This window comes from Trichechus manatus, unplaced genomic scaffold (genome assembly GCF_000243295.1).
Source record: "Trichechus manatus latirostris isolate Lorelei unplaced genomic scaffold, TriManLat1.0 scaffold00039, whole genome shotgun sequence".
Taxonomy (NCBI): domain Eukaryota; kingdom Metazoa; phylum Chordata; class Mammalia; order Sirenia; family Trichechidae; genus Trichechus; species Trichechus manatus.
In genome coordinates this window covers 10110773-10130891 of record NW_004443975.1, presented here as the reverse complement: position 1 = coordinate 10130891, position 20119 = coordinate 10110773, and positions in this window count along the sequence as shown.

The following is a 20119-nucleotide window of genomic DNA, read 5'->3' as shown; positions in this document are numbered from 1 at the left end:
AGAAGCCTCTAGAAGTCCTGTGTCTCCATCAGCTCCTCTCCCTGCCTTCCTTTCTCTCCAGTCAATTAAGCAAATATTTACTGATGATTTCCCTCCTCTGTGCCCTGGAGGCACCTAGGGACACAAAGGAACAGCTGCTGTCAGAGGAAGCTCTGGGGAAGAGTGGGGATCCCCAGGCCTGGAGGTCGCTCCTCCCCAAGGGAGGCACTCGCCCTTGGGCAGCCTTGTCTTTCCCTACGCATTACTGTCATTTACTGTGTCACGCACCCTGGGAGGAAGGCACTGTTGACATTTCACAAATGAGGCTCAGAGAAGTTAAGACACTTGCCCAAGGTCGCAGAGTGTTAATGAGAGCACTAGAGCCCGTTATAACTACAAGGAACCAGACAGCCGGGGGGCCAATCCTGGTTCCATCACCTACAGCTGGGTGACGTTGGACAAGTTCATTACCTGGCTCTACTTGGACTTCTCATTTGTGAGATGGGGTATTAGTATCTATCCATGACCTCAAAGGAGCCCTGGGGGCACAATGGTTAAGTGCTTGACTGCTAACTGAGAGATCAGCGGTTTGAACCCACCAGCAGCTCCACAGGATAAAGATCTGGCGATCTGCTCCTGTAAAGATTACAGCCTAGGAAACCCTATAGGGCTGTTCTACTCTGTCCTATAGGGTCGTTATGAGTCGGAATCTGCTCAGCAGCATACAAGAACAACAACATCCTGTGAGCTTGTAGTGAGGATTACAGGAGAACCAGGCAGAGCACGGAGTAAACCCCCAATCAACATCCCACCCTGTTATCTGGCTGCAGAGCCCGGCTTCCTCCTGGCCCCATTTTCAGAGTCCTGCCTTTCCTATCTCATTGACTAGCAGGGGTGTGTCAGAAGAGGCTCAATGACACATCCAAGGCCACACAGCTAGTGAGAGGCACAGCAAGGTTTGAACCCAGGGCTCACGCTTGCCAGGAAGGGGCTGGATGAAGTGAAGAGCCCCATCCAAGTGGGGGTCTTTCTTCCTGCCTTGTCCCCAGCCCTCCTTGGTCCCGGGAACCCCAGGGAAGGGCCGGCCCTGCTGATGCTAGGAAGAACAAGAAGGGCCCACCCAGGGAGTATCTGCAGACCCCCAAGGAGCCACATGTGCCCCCAGGCCTGGGGTCAGGGAGGCTGGTGGGTGAGGGCTGGGGCAGCACAGGGTGCCTGGGGCTGGGCCTCAGTGCGTTTGCAGAGCACCCACTGTGGTATCTGCCCCTGACCGGGAAGGGGACGGGAGCCACCGGGAGACCCCCAGATGCTGGGCTGTTTAATGAGGAACTGGCCCCACTCCTGGGCTCCAGCCTTTGCTGACCTCGGGGGCCCCTTTGGGTCTGAGCCCAGGCCCCCAGTCCTGTTCGCCTTCATCCATGGATGCTGCTCATGACCTCTGACCCCCGCATTTTCTCACGCTCCTCACCAGGCAGCCAGGCCTCTGGTTGAGGTCAAACCCCAGCTTGTCAGGGTGAGGGCTGCAGGCATAGGAGGATGGTCGTGGGCCCATGGCTCTGCCCTCCACCCCATCTCAGCCCGTCTCTCCCACTCTGGGCTCAGGGCCTGGCCTTCAGTCATGGGTGCTCAGTTTACTCCCTCCCCCCACACCCCTGATCCCCACCCTTCCCCCAGGGAGAAGGCCTGACTTCACCATTTCTGGGTCTTTCAGGCTCAATCTGACTAGAGGACCATTGGGCCAGGATCCTCAGGCAGGTCTGGGGAGAGGGAGGCAGAACCCTTGCTCTGCATGACAAGGACAGGCTCCCTCCCTCCCTCCCGCCACTAATCAGCCCATTGTGAAAAGCTCTCCAATCCACATTCACTTTCTTCTTTAGACCCCTGGCTGGTTGCTTAAATTATTTGATTTCCCCAGCAAAACTCTTGAACCTGCCTGGAATCCACATTCAGGAAAGAGCCTGTGTTTGTGCAGGGATAATGGGTCTGGGGGATTTGTCCTCTGTCTGCCCTCCTGATCCCCTGGTCCGGGCCCACACCCAGTCAGCCCCCTGTGTTAACGGTGTTTCACCCTCTCCTCGACCCCTGACCAAAGGTCTCAGGGTCTGAAGGGCATGACAGAACGAGCCTGGTCATGGAAAGACCCTCCTCAGGGCCCAGGCCCGTTTCTCATTGCTCTTCTGTACTGACTCATCCACTCTCGTACCTTTATCCTCCACTCACTGGTGACTCCCGGCTCACACCTCCAGCCTGACCTCTCCCTCAGGGACCTTACAAGAGTAGGCTTTTTGATGGAAAAATTTGAGGATGGCTGAATAACATGATGGACATAAGTTAATGTCACTGAGCTGAACCTGTGAAGAATGCCGAAATGGCAAAGGTTTCGCTTCATGTACTTTCACTACAAAAAAAGGAGTCTTTTAGGAACTTTAATCAGCTACGTACTCTATTAATTAATACCTTCCAATAGCTTCTCATTGGAGCCCTGGTGGCGTAGTGGTTAAGAGCTCGGCTACTAACCAAAAGGTCGCCAATTCAAATCCACCAGTTGCTCCTTGGAAACTCTATGGGGCTGCTCTACTCTGTCCTATAAATCCGTGCCATCGAGTTGATTCCGACTCATAGGACAGAGTAGAACTGCCCCACAGAGTTTCCAAGGAGTGGCTGGTGCATTTGAACTGCGGATCTTTTGGTTAGCAGCTGAACGCTTAACCACTGTGCCACCAGGGCTCTGTCCTATAAGCTGGAGTCAACTCAAAGGCGACAGGCATTTGTGTGTTGGGTGAATGGCTTCTCATTACACGTTGGATGAAATTCAAGTTTCCTGCCATGGCCTTAAAGACTAGGATAGCCTGGGCCAGGCTCACCTTCCCCACCTCCTACCATGCCTCACTTGCTCCCCAAGACCAGCCAAGCCAGCTTTCTTATTCTCCCCAGACATGCCATGCCGTTCCCACCTCAGGGCCTTTGCACCAGCTGTTCCCTCTGTCTGGAAGGCTCTGCAGTCAGATCTTTGCAGGGTTAGCTAATTCTGAGCATTCAGAAGTGAGAACAAATGCCACCTCCTTTCCCATGCATCCATATCTGTGTGTCCCTGCTTGCTTCCACCTGTTACTGTCTCTCTCATCATCCTGGTTTACTTCCTTCGTAGCACTTAAACCAAAATCTGTTGCTATCTAGTCGATTCCAACTCATAGCGACCCTACAGGACAGAGTAGAACTGCCTCATAGTGTTCCCAAGGCTGTAATCTTTCCAGAAGCTGACTGCCACATCTTTCTCCTGCAGAGCAGCTGGTGGGTTCAAACTGCTGGCCTTTCGGTCTGCAATCAATCACTTTAACCACTGAGCTACCACGGCCCCTTCGTAGTACTTTAAAAAAAAAAACAAAAAAACCCTACTGCCATTGAGTCCATTCTGACTCATAGCACCCCTATAGGACAGAGTAGAACTGCCCCACAGAGTTTCCAAGGAGCGCCTGGTGGATTTGAACTGCTGACCTTTTGGTTAGCAGCCGCCACTACACCACCAGGTTTCTGAAAAACTAAAACCATTGCCGTCAAGTCGAATCCCACTCATAGTGGCCCTATAGGGCAAGTAGAAAGGCTCCACAGGGTTTCGCAGTACTTGTTGGTAGGTGCCTTCAAGTCGGTTCTGACTCACAGCGACCCTATGTACCACAGAACGAAACACTGCCTGGTCGTGCGCCAGGCTCACAATTGTTCTGCTTGAGCCCGTTGTTGCAACCACTGTGTCAATCCATCTCGTTTAGGGTCTTCCTCTTTTTCTCTGACCCTCTACTTTACCAAGCATAATGTCCTTCTCCAGGGACTGATCCATCCTGACAACATGTCCAAAGTATGTAAAACCTAGTCTTGCCATCCTTTCTTCTAAGGAGCATTCTGGTCGTACTTCTGCCAAGACAGATTTGTTCATTCTTTTGGCAGTTCATGGTATATTCAATATTCTTCACCAACACCGCAATTCAAAGGTGTCAATTCTTCTTCGGTCTTCCTTATTCATTGTCCAGCTTTTATATGCATATGATACGATTGAAAATACCATGGCTTGGGTCAGGTGCACCTTAGTCTTCAAGGTGACATCTTGGCTCCTCAACACTTTAAAGAAGTCTTTTGCAGCAGATTTGCCCAATACAATGCGTTTTTTGATTTCTTGACTGCTGCTTCCGTGGGCATTGATTGTAGATTCAAGTAAAATGAAATCCTTGACAACTTCAATCTTTTTTGTTTATCATGATGTTGCTTATTGGTCCAGTTGTGAGGATTTTCATTTTCTTTATGTTGAGGTGTAATCCATACTGAAGGCTGTGGTCTTTGATCTTCATCAGTAAGTGCGCCAAGCCCTCTTGACTTTCAGCAAGCAAGGTTGTGTCATCAGCATAACACAGATTGTTAATGCATCTTCCTCCAATCCTGATGCCCCTTTCTTCTTCATATAGTCCAGCTTCTTGGATTATTTGCTCCGCATACAGATTGAATAGGTATGGTGAAAGGATGCAACCCTTGCATTACTTAGTACTATCTAAATTGGAGCCCTGGTGGAGTGACGGTTAAGAGCTTGGCTGCTAACCAAAACATTAAGCAGTTTGAATCCACCCGCTGCTCCTTGGAAACTCTACAGGGCAGTTCTACTCTGTCCCATAGGGTCTCTATGAGTCAGGATTAACTCGTTGGCAACGGGTTTTGGTTTTTATCTAAATTATTTTCTTCATCGATTTGTTTAACTATTTATTGACTGCCTCTGCACTGGAGTGTAAATTCCAGGCCCTCACAGTGGTTTCCTCCAGCCTGTTGACCACCCTGTCCTTGTGCCTAGAGCACTGACCAGCACATGTGACAGGTACTACATAAATATTTGTGGAGTGCGTGCATTAATTAAAAATAAGAGTTTCAGTATGAAAAAGTTCGAAGTTTTTCTTTGTCCATTTTGTTTACTGATAGAACCCGGGCACCTGGATAATTCAATATGCCAGACCATAATATGTGCTCAGTAAATGTTTGCAAATAGAAAAAAAAAAAAGAGTTTCAGTGTGCGAACTTCGTGAAGCTTGTAACCGCTCTGGATTTGAATTTCGTTGTCAAATGAAGGTGATAAATGAGATGGCTCCTTCCAGCCCTAAAGCACCAGGAGGGAGAGGAGGGAAGCCTCCCTTGGTGTTGAGCACTGTCAGGCTCCTGCCAGGGAAGGTCCCCCAGGGCCGGGAAGGTTCTCAGCTTCCCAGCTGTGGGCCACCCACCCACGAGGCCTCTGAGTGCGGGCCCACCTGCAGGCAGGACTGTTCCTCAGTGCTCCAGCACACGTGTGATGGGGAAGTTTCTGTGCCTGATGTGGGCTGGATCCCAGCAAGGTGCAGGATGCTGTGGGTGCTCACAGCGGCCCTAGTGGGTTCTGCCCTGAGGGACTGATCCCGCAGGTGTGTTTTGATGAGGAGATGGGCTTGATTTCACCTCCTTTTCTGGAAAACAAGCTTTAAGTTAGGTGTTCAGTCTTTCCAGGTCCAGGAGGCGCTCTGGCTAGCCAAGAACTCCCAGAGGTCCGCAGCCCCCTAAGGCTTCTCCTGGCAAGAAGGTGACTTGTGTGTTTTGTGGGGGCCTCGCCTGTTGAGGGGAGCAGCACCAGGCGCCTGGCCTTCCCCAGCCCAGTAACAGCAAGTCCTTGTTGAATACTCATCTGTGCTCCCACCCTAGGAGAGCTCCAGGGGGCTCTAAATGTTGGGGGGCTGTGGGGGTGGCATGCAGGGTCAGCCCAGGGAGACCCCTAGGCAGGAGTCTGGAGAGCTGGAGTTGGCCCGACTCTGTCGCCAGCTCATAATCAGGACACTTCTGCACTCTGCGCCTGAGGGGCAGAGGTTCTGCAGTTTCAAAAATAAATGTCTGTCCCGATTGTTTTGGAGAGAGAATGCTGCACAGTGTGGCAGAGAGGAGGGGCACGCTATTGTGGAAAGAGGAGAAAACAGGGTCCTTCACGCCCTAAGTCAAGGCCCCATCCTCCGGGTCCCGGGGTCAACCCTGCACTTCTCTGGACCCCATGGCACAGACCAGGCAGATGGTGGCATCACCGAGGCAGGGAAGGGATGAGGACACGCAGGCAGGGCTGTGGGAGGCAGAGCAGACATGGTCAGTCTGAGGAGCCGGGGATGTCAGCAGGCCACACTCCCCAGGGGAGGCCGGGTGGGAGATACAGGTGTGGATTCTTGACAGCAGGAGCTAACAGCAGGAAAGGAGAGATGGCCAGGAGCAGTGCCCCAGGGACAAGGGCAGAGGGCAAACTGGGAGGCAGCTGATGGTTGAGGGTCTGGGAGGAGAGAAGAGGGGAGACAGATGAGACAGAAAAAGAGAGACAGGAAGGGACCCTCTCACCCCCAGCCCCAGAGCCACAGGCTGGTGCCAGGACAAGGGCAGGGAGGTGAGGAGGATGTTTGTGTGTCATTACGACAGAAGATGAAAGTCCAGAAATGGAAGAGAGGGGAGAAGCAGGTAGAGAGCCAGCAAAGTTGCGCATGTGCGGAGTGAGGCGCTGTTCCGGATTCTACAGGTTTCTACCACTGGAAAGGACCTGAGAGGAAGCCTTGGTGTAATCCCTCATTTCACAGATGGGCAAACTGAGGCCTGTGAAGTTGTCCCACTTGCTGATGGCGGAGCTGGGCTGGAGTCAAGCATCCAGGCCACAGGCTCCCCCATCCCCAAGCCTGGGCCTCACTGAGCCCTCCGCCCACAGGCTTTGTGCTGTGGGCCCACAGGAGAACAAAATCAAATTAAAAATCGGGCTACTTCTGGCTCTGCCTGGGAGGCTCTGTAATTAAAAATGAAGTAACATGTCAGAGAGGAGGGAGCTGGGCTCCGGGGCTGCTGGGGGACCCAGGTCTGGTTTTCACGCATCAGCCTTCAGCTTTCTGCTCAGGGTCTCTGGAAGCCATGGAGGCTTGGGGAGAGGGAGGCTAGGGCAGTGAGGGCCGTGGTCACTGTCACCTTTTGCACAGAGAAGTCCCCAGCTGGGGTCCAAGCACACGAGGAGGGCGCACCCCATGGGTCTGCTTGTGGGTCAGCACTGACAAGGCTGGCCTCCTGACTTGACCTTGATCCACCACGGGGCCAGTGCGCTGTGCAACCTCAGGCAGCCTGGGACCGCCCCGGAAAACGAAGGGTTTGCGCTGAGTGACCTTCAGGTCCTGCCAGCATCTCCGGTTCTAGGCTGTCTCCTTTAATCAGGAGTCATGAGGGACGGGTCTGTGTTGTTTCTGTCGGTGTTTGCCATGAGAAGGTTCTGAGACGTGCTGGTTTGCTGTCAGGAGCCGTCAGATAAAACAGAAGCATCCTCCGGTACATGAAAGTGTGTGTGGGTGTGTGCATGTGTGTATCTGTGTGACAGTGGGTGTGTGTGGGTGTGTGCATGTATGCGAGTGTGCATCTGTGTGACAGTGGGTGTGTGTGGGTGTGTGCATGTATGCGAGTGTGCATCTGTGTGACAGTGGGTGTGTGTGGGTGTGTGCATGTATGCGAGTGTGCATCTGTGTGACAGTGTGTGTGTGTGGGTGTGTGCATGTGTAAGAGTGTGTGAATGTGTGTGCATGCATGAGTGTGTGTGTGTGAATGCATGTGAGTTTATGTGAGTGTGTGTGTATCTGTGTGTGTTGAGTGTTTTGTGTGTATCTGTGTGTGAGTGAGTATGTATCTGTGTGAGAGTGAGTGTGTTGAGTATCTGTGTGTGAGTGTATGTGTGTGAGTGTGAGTCTGTATCTGTGTGAGTGTGTGTTGAGAATCTGTGAGTATATGTGTGTGAGTGTAAATATGTATCTGCGTGAGTATGTGTGTGTTGAGCATCTGTGTGTGGGTTTATGTGTGTGTGAATGTGAGTATGTATCTGTGTGAGTATGCGTGTGTTGAGCATCTGTGTGTGAGTGTATCTGTATGTGTGTTGAGCATCTGTGTGTGTGAGTGTGAGTGTATGTATCTGTGTGAGTGTGTTGAATATCTGTGTGTAAGTGTGTGTGAGTGTGAGTGAGTATGAGTGCAAGTGTGGGTAACCCCTCCCTCACTACAAACTGCTCAAGGGCAGGATTAACAGCAGGGTCTGCACCATGACCGCAAAACGGCTCATGGTCCCAGGAAATGTTTTTGATTTTTGTTTGTTTTTTAATGGAAGAAGCTGGTCCTGGGGAAGGCTGGGTCTTCCCACCTGCTGCCTGAGGCCCCAGAATGAGTCCAATAACAGGCCCTCCCCTTCTCCCATCTTACAGGCCAGTGTCCCTTGGCCCCTGGATGGGAGCCGCCAAAGGCAGATTCCAGACATGGGATGGTGTGGGGGAAAAAAGGAAGATAAACGGGCCCCTTCTGAGGCGGTGAGATCAGGACAGACCATGGTGGTTCACAGACGTGAGCCATTATTGCCCTTGGGTCTTGGGGCCAGCGGCCCAGCTGTGCTCCTGGCTGCCTCTGTCCCAGATCTGGATTGGGCCCGCAGCAGACCCTTCGTGCTAAGGGGAAGGACTCGCCTGCAGAGTCTGTTCTCCTGAGGCCTGGATGGCAGCTGGTGACCCAGCAGGGGGTGGGTGCAGCAGGAGCCCCACCCCCAGCTCTGCAGTGACCTTCACTCTCTCCGATGTAGACAGGGCCGTCCCGTGCTCAATGACCTTCAGTTTAAGCAGGTCTGACTGAATGAAGCCTCTGCAAATGGAGACAGCCACCCCAGCCATGATCTCCTCCTGAACCTCTTCCTGTTCTGAAAGTTCCGGGTTCGGGGACACAGTCCTACTTACCCCACACCATTTGCCAACCTCAGCACCTCTATCCCCCTCCTCCTCCTTGAGCTTCCTGCTCTACTCCCAGGACTGCTTCTCCCCTTCCGGGTTTTCCACGCCCTGTCTGTCTCTCTCCTCACTGGTCCTCCCCCACTCCCTCACCACTCCATCCCTTAAATCCTCCTGATCCCCAGACTGTGCCCATCTTGCCTTTTATCACCTCTTTCCTACCTGGGAAACTGCCTTATCTTTCAAGACACGTCTCCAGCATCACCTCCTTTGCCAAGTCTTCCCCACACTTTTTCTCTGCTCCTCAGCACACCTTGCTGCCTCTAAGACATAGTATGGCATTTAAGGAGCCCTGATGGAGCAGTGGACCCTGATGGCGCAGTGGTTAAGAGTTAATGCCAGCTACAGCTGCTAATCAAAAGGCTGGCAGTTTGAACCCACCAGCTGCTCCTTTGAAACTCGATGGAGCAGTTCTACTCTGTCCTGTGAGTCAGAATTGACCTGGTTTTTTATGGGTGCAGCAGTGGTTAAGCACTCAGCTGCTAACCAAAGGGTCGGTGGACTCCACTAGCCTCTCTGAGGGAAAAAGGACCTGGCAATCTGCTCTCATGAAGATTTCAGCCTAGGAAACCCTGTTAGACAGTTTTACTCTGTCACGCGGGGTTGCTATGAGCTGGAATCAACCCCACGACACACGACAGCAACAGCTACAGTATGGCTCTGGTAACGTTTCTCCACATTATCTATTTTCTCTACCATATCAGGAGCTCCATAGTGGCGAAGACGTCGGGTCTGGTCATAACTTGTAGCTCCAGGGTCTTGGGCTCTTGGTACACAGATGACCCAGCTCTAATTCTACATCACGGTACAGGTCACAAATCTACATCTGGGCCTCAAGCCTCTTCTGAGGCCCTGACTCTGTCCCCACCTGGTGTCCCCACCTCACCCTACTGTACCCCACTCGTGGTGGCCGAGTGGAGTGAGACAGCTTCTGGCCTCCACTGTTGGTTGCCACAGCCAAGCTGCTCAGAGCCTTAGTTTCCCATTTGTAAAAAGTGGGACTCAAAACGCCCACTCAGCAGGGTCATTTATGAGGATCGTTGCTGTTACTTGCCACCTAATTGGCTCTGACTCATGGTGACCTATATTCAACAGAACGAAACATTGCCCAATCTTGCGCCATCTTCTCATCTTCCAGCAGTAAGTTGGATAATGTTCTCTTGTGATCTGCAGGGTTTTCTTTGGCTAATTTTTGGAAGTAGACAGCCAAGCCTTTCCTCCTAGTCTGTCTTAGTCTGGAAGCTCCTCTGAAACGTGTCCACCATGAGTGACCCAGCTGGTATTTGAAATACCGGTGGCATAGCTTCCAGCATCACAGCAACACGAAAGACACCACCACAGTTCTAACAAAACTTACAGACTGGCAGAGGTCGTGAGAATTAGGGAAGGCTATGTAAAGGGCCCAGCACTGGGTTTCACTCGTAGTTGGCACTCAACAAATGGCAGCTGTTATTTTTATTGTTTCTCTCAAATCTGATCTTCCAGTATTTCCCAGGTCAGTTAATGGAGCCACCAAGATGGAAGTGTTGACCTGGCTCCTCCCTCCCCTCCCCCCTCTCAACAATCGGCACTGAGCACCTACTGAAGGATAGCCATTGTGCTGGTAGCCGGGCATACAATGGGGAGCCCTGGTGAGGGAGGAGGCTTCAGCCTATCTGGCACCAAACAAATTGGATTTTACATAATCAGTTATGATATAAGGGATGTGTTGGGGAAGCCAGAAGTCTTTAAACTTTGTGTATTACACTCTGCAACTGACCTCCCTTGTCTTTTATCCAGATGGCTGCAAGTCTCAAGCTGCAGATCTCCACAGCTTCCAGAGTTTTCTTTCTTAAGCAAAAATAGGCCTGACTGCTCCCTGCTTAAAACGCCCCTGGGGCTGCACCTGCCTCCCAGTGGGCCCAGTCTGGGGTCTTCGGGCCCAGCCTCACCGACCTTCCCATCTGTCGCCCAGTCACCAGCCCTGCCCCCATCCCAGTACACATGCTCTCTTCACTCTTGCCACGAGAAGACTTTTTACCAACCCTTGGCATTGGTTTACACTAACATATTGGGCACAGGCAGTGCCATTGCCTGGGGTGCTACTCCTGAGCCCACCCTTGCCCTTGTCCCCCTCTCTTCTACCTGGGAAACTCGTCATTGTCTTTCAAGACCATTTTCCAACATCCTTTGCCAAGTCTTTCTCACAGTTTCCCTCTGCTCCCCAGCAATCCGCACTGGCTCTCCAAGGGCACTTATCTATAGCATTTCCACCACCCATCTGTCAGCTTGTTGTACTGTGGTGGCTTGTGTGTTGCTACGATGCTGGAAGCTATGTCACCAGTATTTCACATACCAACAGGGTCAACCTTGGTGGACAGGTTTCAGCAGAGCTTCCAGACTAAGACAAACTAGGAAAAAAAGGCCTGGCGATCTACTTTTGAAAATAAAAACATTTGGATCACAACAGAATATTGTCTGATACAGCGCTAGAAGATGAGCCACCTAGGCTGGAAGGCACTCAAAATATACAATGGCTGCAAAAGCGGACTTGTGCGTACGAACGATCGTGAAGATGGCACAGGATTGGGCAGTGTACCCGAGGTCGCCACGAGTCAGAGCAGACTTGATGGCAGCTAATGACAACAGTAGGGCATTGGCCATGGTTTCTCCACATATCTATTTTCCCAACCAGATCAGCAGCCCCATTAGTGGGGAAAGAGATCGGTCTGGTCATACTTGTAGCTCCAGTGAGTGGCGCAAAGCGGATGCTCATGAAATGCGCAGACTCAGTAAATGCCTGAGTGAATAAATGCATGCAGAGTCGGAAGAGCCAAATACTGCCCTCATCTCATCCGATTTAAACCTCACACAGCTGAGGAAGCACGAGGCTGTGAGAAGGCCGGCTCCTTTCTCTCCCTCCCCTCTCCTTCCCCTCCACAGCCCCTGGGGCTTCTCTTTGCCTGGGCCACCATTTCCCCAGGCTGGTCCTGGATGCCTCAGGATATTAACACCATAACATCACGGGTCCTGGTCCAGGAATAATTTGCACTTTATGTGCCCGTAACAAGATCTAAACCAATGTACGTTGACTGGTAATTATGCAGGACTTTCTCTCTGGTCTTCACCTTCTTGCTTGCCCCTCTCCTTGGCTGCCCAGGAATGCTGGCTGCAGGCCACAGTCAGCTCAGTTCAATTTAGCAAACATTTGTCGAGTTGCAGGGCAGTCCTGGGCAGTGGCTTCCACGCCTGGCTGAGAGCCGGGATTTCCTGCGGGCCCTCTGGAGATTCTCATTCCAAGGTCTGCAGTGGGAGGCAGATCTGTCACATTTCGACACAGAAAAGACGAGGAGAAGGCATTTCCAGCAGAGGAAATGGAGTGAGCAAAACAGTAGAGGGCACAAGGATAAGGACGGATTTGTGATTCTGACAGAGGAAGCATTTTGGAGCATCAAGAAGGTTAGAAACAGAACTCAATACATGCTAGTTGCCTGTCTCCCTCTCTAGGTAAAAAGGCGGGCGATCAATTCCGGTTTGGGATCTAGGTCTGGGAACCAGGTCTGAGAGCCAGCGGGGCTCTGAGGAAGAGGGGCTGTGTGCAACCACCCAGACCAGAACCTGATTCTGAGACTGTCCTGCCAGTTAACCCCCCTGAGCCTCAGATTCCTTCTTGTTGTTAGTTGCCACCAAGTCGATTCCGACTCATGGCGACCCCATGTGTGCAGAGTAGAACTGCTCCAGAGAGTTTTCAAGGCTGTGACCTTTGGAAGCAGATTACCAGGCCTTTCTTTGGAGGTGCCTCTGGGTGGGCTCAAACCTTTCAGTAAGCACTTAGCTGTTTGCACTCCTCAGGGACTCGCCAGATTCCTTAACATTGTAATAAAAACAACAACCTCTCCTTAGGGGCACTTACTGGCACCAGGCGCCAAGCTAAACCCTTTATCTCATTTAACCCTTATCTCAGCCCTTGCAGGCGGGGACTGTTAGCGTCCTCCTTTTACAGATAAAGTCCTGGAGGTTCAGTAACTTGTCCAAGGTCACACAGCCAAACTGAGATTCAAACCAAGGCCTGTCTCACTCCCAAGGTCTCTTTCTGAGCAAGACTGGTGTACACTGACTCAGATGGCCCTCGAGAAGCCGGGACACAGTGGGCACTTGATAAGGTCCCTTCCCTCAGATCTGGGACGCCAGGGGAAGGGACCCAGGTCTGTGGGTTAGCCAGGACAGCTTCGCGAAGGAAGCAAAGAATTAATTCAAGTGCGCTCCCTCTAACCCACAACTGAGCTATTTTGTTATGTGAATACATGAAATCACCCGCCAGCCCTGGCATGCGGGGCACCGAGCTGGATCTGTCTCTGGATCTGGTTTCTCCCAGGGCACGCTGATGGGTTTTACCACCTCCATCAGGGCACCCAGTGTGTTCCGCGGTTAGCACCTGGCGCCCTCTAGTGGCCCAGGGGAGTCTGTCCTCTGCATCTGGACAAGGAGCGGGGCTGGGGAGGGCCAGCGCTGGCAACCAGCTTTATTTGTGGGACTGCTAGTAAGGTCCATTTTTAGGGCTTCCAACCAGTTTGGTCCGGTTTGTACCGCTGCTGAGAATTTGCCATTCTAACAAGTCCCAGGAAGTTATACTAAGAATCACCTGGGGATCTTGTTAAAACGCATAGTTTCTGATTCAGTATATCTGGGGTGGAAACGTAAATTCTCAGCAGGGTATTTGTTAGAAATGCAAATTTTCAGCAGGGGTTCGAACTGGAATGAGCAGGTTCGAAGCCCTGATTTGTAGGAGCCAACGCGGCTGTCCTGAGGGCCTTGAGAGCTCACCTGTGAGAGGGAGGGGGAAACTGGACAGAGGAGTTGGAGGTCGAAGGCTGGACCAGCTCCTCCGGTACCTTAGGAAAATGCCTTGGGTTCTTCACCCGCCCCACCCCATATGCCTCACAGGATCGTTGTGAGAGTGTCCTACTGGGTGCCGTGGGTGACAGCACCCTGTCAGCTTGAAAGTGCTACTAACGTGCGAAGTTTATGGGAAAGTAACAGTGTGAGGTCCAGGGTGCTAAGGGCGGTTGACGGCTGGGCGCGGGGGAAGGAGCCGGGCCGAGGCTGAATTGTGAAGGCTGGGCAGCGCTTAGAGGGGCAGAAAAGAGGAGGCAAGGGCAACGCTGAGGCCGAAGGGGATGATGTGAACGAGACCGGGCAGGGCCATGGGGAAAGGTGGCTTGGGGGTTCAGCAGAGAGATAAATCCGTTCAGGGCAAAGCGCGTCTCATGGAGAGATGTGGGCACTGACATTGCCGAAGGAGCTCAATAAATGCTCCCTTCTTGCTCCTTGCCCTTAATTCAAAAGACGAGCAGGACTGACGGTTACATTTGCTTCAGTAAAACAAAAAATTAAAATGTCTGCTTCTCTACCCTTAGAGCTGAATCCCTCGTGGCTCAGTACTCTTAGAAAGAAGGGCCTCCCCTCCACTGAAGGCTGTAAACCAGGCCAATCCTCACCCAAGCCCCTGCCAGCGACCCCCGCAGCATAATCCTCTGCCTGCACACCCCGGCTTCTCACCCAACCTCGTTTTCAGTCATGCCCCATGTCCCAGCAAGGACCCCTCCGTCAGAGCAGGGCAGTCCAGGGCTTCAGAAAACGCATCTGGGCTTTAGGCACCCAGGCCTTTCCCCTCCCTGCCTGTGTCCCTAACTTCTCCAGGTCTGTTTTCCCATCAGTAAAATGGGTAAATAACAATGACATCATAATTATTCAATTAAAGATTAAATGAGATCACGTGTCTTACATGCATAAGACTATATTTGGCACATAGGAAGACCATGCATATTCGTTTCTTAAGGACATGTCTACATTTTAGGTCATATATGAGAAGTCAGTCGCCTGACAAGGTGTATGAGCAGAGTTTCCAATCTTTTTTTTAAAACAAAAAAACAAAAAACAAAACATTGCTGTCAAGTGAATTCTGATTCATAGCGACCCTGTAGGACAAAGTAGAACTGCCCCATTGGGTTTCCAAGGCTGAAATTTTTACAGAAGCCGACCGCCACATCTGTCTCCCGAAGGAGCGGCTGGTGGGTTCTGCCGACCTTTAGGTTAGCAGCCAAGTGCTTCAACACCGGGGATCCTCTTCCCGTCTTAGAAAGAAAAAAAAATTAAAAAAACCCTTCGCAGTGGAGTTGATTCAGGCTCACAGCCATCCTATAGGACAGAGTAGAACTGCCCCATAAGGTTTCCAAGAAGCGGCTGGTGGATTTGAACTACGACCTTTTGGTTAGCAGCACGACCTCTTAACCACTGCACCACCAGAGCTCCAGCGTTGCTGCATGTGGTCTTGCAGCAAGGGGAGGGGGTGTGTCAGGGCAGCGCCCTCACCTGCTGTGGGGCTGGGCCGCCAGGAGGCGCTGTGACTCACGCGACAGACAGGCTTTACCCAAAGCAACCAACCACCCCGGGAGAAAGGCAGGCGATTATTTTATCCGTTTTAATTAACTAATAATTAGTTGAAACCGAAACAGATGAGTGACTTGCCCAAGGTCACCTGGTCAGGGAGGATTAGAACTCAGGTCTTTGGTCTTTGTGTTACCAGAAATTTATTAACGAAACTGGCAGAGAGAAAACAATCTTCACTATAATTTAATTGAAAAGATACTACAAATTAAATTCGCAATTAATCTTCACACATCTTAGAATTCAGGGGGGGATCAGTGACTGAGCAGACTTCAGATGAAAGCTAATCAATTTTTTAATCCCAGAGGCAGAGCTTTCTCAGCCCCTCTGGGTCACCCAGTATTGAAGTACCTCAGCTGATAAGAAAATGTTTTGATGTCTAGCCAACTCTCTCATGTTGCTGCTCCAGCCCACCAAGTGAGTTTTTGGTTATTTATATCTTCAAGGAGGAGTGAACATTTATCCACGTAACTGCTCCTAAAATTGAAAACTGTTACGAAATTTTTACATCCCAGTGCTCATCAAACGTTCCTGAGCTGCATCCGTCTTACCTGAAGAAGCCCAAAGCTGTCTAACATGGCAGGATGCCTCTGAGGGATCCACATACTGAAACAGCCCTCACACAGCCTACTGGGACGGGGGCAGGGTGCACTCATGGAGGTACTGGAGGCAGACTGGCCAGAACAGAAATTCACTATGCTTTCCCCATATCCAAGCCAGTCAGGTACAAGTTCAGCATTTCAGAAACACTCAATAAATATTCGCTGATAGGAAAAGAGAAAGTCCAAGCGCTTGACTAAGGTTCCTAAGTGGCACAAATGGTTTGCATTCAACTGCTAACCTGAAGTTTGGCAGTTCAAACCCACTCAGCAGTACCATGAAAGAAAGGCATGGCAATCTACTTCTGTTAAGATTACAGCCAAGAAAATCCTACGGAGCAGCCGAACTCTGTAACACATGTGTCACCATGAGTTGGAATGGACTCAGTGGCAACTACCAACGCCAACAACACAAGTGCTCGCCTACTAAGCAAAAGGTTGGCCGGCAATTCAAATCCAGTCAGAGGTGCCTTGGAAGAAAGGCCTGGTGATCTATTTCTTTAAAATCAGCACTGGAAAGCCCTATGGAGCACAGTTCTACTCTGACACACCTGGGGTCACCATGAGTTGGAATTGACTTGACAGTAACTGGTTAGGCTTTTTTTTTTTTCTTTTTTAAAAAAAAAAAAAAAGCCAGACAAGTAAGTCTCAGGGCAGGCTGGGAGCTGCACAGGGTTCTCACACCCGGTAGACCAGAGGTACATCAGGAAATAGCCCAAGCTGACATTCAAGCAGAAGAGCTGTCATTCATTCACTAATGCATGCATGCATTCATTCGGCCATGTTTATTGGGTGCCATGCCCTGTGCTAGGACCTGAGGGATGGCCTCCAATCCAGCCCATTCCTTCTGGAAGCACCAGGCTGCCGGGGGAGACGGGCTGGGAAGCAGATCAGTACCACACCACGTGGTAAGTGCCAGTAGAGAAGCCCAGGTGCTACAGGAGCCCAGACGGGGCTCCCCACCCGTCCTGGGAACTAGCTACACAGAAGTTGAGCTTAGGTGGAGGGAAAACCTGGGGCACAGAAGACCCACCTGTACCCCATTTGCCGAGGAAGACACTCTCAAGTTCAGGGTGTTCCTGGAAATAGCTGTAGACCCCAGTGGGGCTCAAAAGACATGCTCCAGGCCTCACTGACCCCCTGGAGGAGCTTCATCTCTGCTAAGCACCACACGCCCGGGGCGGCCTAAGCAGCCCCCCAGAAATTTTCAAAATGTATTTTGTGAACAAGTAGTACCTTATATGATTCATCCAGCACCCGTCTGACAGTTTGTCTTACTGTGCTGGCTTGAGTGTTGCTATGATGCCGGAAGCTATGCCTCTGGTATTTCAAATACCAGCAGAATCACCCACGGTGGACAGGTTCCAGCGGAGCTTCCAGGCTAAGACAGACTAGGGAGAAAGGCCTGGCAATCTACTTTTGAAAACTAGCCTATGAAAACCTTATGGATCACAACAGAACATTGTCTAACTCGCTTGCTTTGGACGTGTCCATCAGGAGGGATTAATCAACGGAGGAGGACATCATGTTTGGTGAAGTAGAGGGCCAGCAAGAGTGAGGGAGACCCTAAGTGAGGTGGACTGGCACAGTAGCCTCAACAATGGACTCAAAGGTGCCAGCGATCATGAGGATGGCACAGGGCTGGACAACATTTCCTTGTTTTACAAAAGTGCGTCATGAGTTGGAGTTGACAGCTGCTACCTATCCCGATATGATTCATAAATCAATACAATACAAAAAGGTTTATAACGTAATCCTGCCCCTGCCCCCATCAGCCCCATCACATTACCTCCCCACCCCAACCAACTGCCCCCTTTTGTTGGTTTCTCGTGCATCCTTCTAGCGTTTCTTTATTCAACTTCTTATTTCCCCCCTTTCTTACATAAGGTGGAGCCCTGCTGGCACAATGGTTAAGAGGTCAACTGCTAACCAAAAGGTCCGCAGTTCGAATCCACCAGCTGCTCCTTGGAAATCCTATGGGGCAGTTCTACTCTGTCCTATAGGGTTGCTATGAGTTGGAATTGACTCGATGGCAACGGGTTTGGTTTGGTTTTGGTTATGTAAGGTGGTATACTATACACACTGGTTTAGACCTTGAAAAGAGGTGTATTTCATTTTCAAATCCTGCTGATTCTACATAGCAACAATACCCATTTTTGTTTATATTCTGATTTGTTGTTAACAGGGAAGCACAGGTCAAGGTTTACAAACCTTGTGATAAGATGCGCAGACAGACCTGTCTCTACGGCCTAGAATTGTGAGGGCAAGCACAGCCAGCGCCGTGGCTCAGGTCCACACTCACGCCCTTCCAGAGAACGTCGCTCAGTAAGATCGGCTGCTGGGTGTGTGTGTGTGTGTGTGTGTGTGTTGTGTTTGTGTTCCTGGCCTGCGTGTGAGGAGAGGTAGAGAAATGTTTAATCTCATATTTTAATTACCAAAGTCATGCCTGTAATTAACAATCTAAAGTGAAATAAATAAATCCAGTGAGAAGTCAGCCTCAGTCCTGCGGTTGTTAGGTGCCGTCAGGTCAGCTCCGACTCATAGTGACGCTACGTACAACAGAAGGAACCACTGCCTGTCCTGCGCCGTCCTCAGGCCTACTGCCCCAAAACAACTTTGGTTAACAGTTGGGGCAGAGGTTCTTATGCCCATTTTCTAGGACAGCAAAATCAACACACTAAATAAGAAAGTGTTTTTCTAGGCTCCTAAGAGAAGTCAACGGGGGCACTGGTGGTTTAGTGGTAGAATTCTCGCCTTCCATGCAGGAGACCCGGGTTCAATTCCTGACCAGTACATGTCAGGTGCAGCCACCACTCGTCTGTCAGTGGTTGGCTAGCCTGTTGCTCTGATACTGAATAGGTTTCAGCGGAGCTTCCAGACTAAGATGGACTAGGAAGAAAGCCCTGGTAATCTGCTTCCGAAAGTTAGCCAATGAAAACCCTGTGATCACAATGGTCCAATCCAGAACTGATCACGAGGATGGCACAGGACTGGGCAGTGCTTTGTTCTGTTGTGCATGGGGTCGCCATGAGTCAGGGGCTCAGTCAACAGCCACTAACAAGGACAAGTGAAGTCAATTATGAAATCAGGATTGAGGCCTAGTCTCAGCCTGGTTGTCAAGGAGCCCTGCGAGGAGGGGCGTGAGGGGGAGCTGGGAACGGGATGGGGGTGGGGCAGGGCAAGGAGCAGATGGCCAGCACCCTTCCTAACTCTCTCTGACCCCTTCTGTATGCTGCCTTTTGCTTTGCCTCCCCTTGGTTTCTACATCTCTCTGTTTACACTTTGCTTCCCTGGCCTTGCAGGACTCAGGACCAAGACAAACTCTTACAGCCTAGGGGTGCTTGGCCCAGAGGGAGCGTTCGGCAGATACTTGTTGAAAGAGCGGAGCTCACCCTCCAGCTCTTACTCCTGGCAGGCCCTAAGGGCCACACGGGTGCTCTCCTGATGGCTCAGGCACCCGTGGGGGCAGAAATCAAAGCCTTAGAACCTCCGTCCAGGGCCTGGCCCCATGGAGGCTCCCTAGACCACCTCGGGGAGTTGCCAGGCCTTTGAGAAGTGGGTAGCTGGGGGCACGGGGGCTGGGAGTCTGGTCCACTCCAGACAAGGGCCCGGAAGAGATGACCAGAGCTATTCTCCAAGGGATGGCTCATCTCCTCCCCCTTCCCAGAGGAGCACCAGGGCCTCAGCCACCCTGACCACACCTGGGTGAAGCTTGGAAGCCAAGGGCAGCAGGTCTTCGCAGATGAGAACTCACTCACCTGAGCCAGGTCAACCCTACAAACCAAGCATGAGCCGGAGCCTGGCACTTAGTAGGTCCTCAGTAAATGCATGTTGGGTGTTTAGGCCTGGGGAGGAGTGGCCTGGCAGGGGAGCAGAGGAAGAAGATGAAGGGGCAGCCTTCAGTCTTCTAGGAATCTCGCCAGCAGGCCTAGTGCAAGAACAGGCACCATCGCACCCTAGCGAATTCAAACTTGGACATTTTTTAGTTTTTTAAAAACTTTGCTGAGTGTACTTTATATATCATAAAATTCACCCATTTTTAGTGTGCAATTCAGGATATTTACAGAGTTGTGCGACCCTAACTGCGATCTTATTTTCGATCATTTCCATCATCATTTCCACCATCATCATTTCCACCATCATCATTTCCATCATCATTTCCACCATCATCATTTCCATCATCATTTCCATCATCATCATTTCCACCATCATCATTTCCATCATCATTTCCATCATCACTTCCATCATCATCATTTCCATCATCATCATTTCCATCATCATTTCCATCATCAT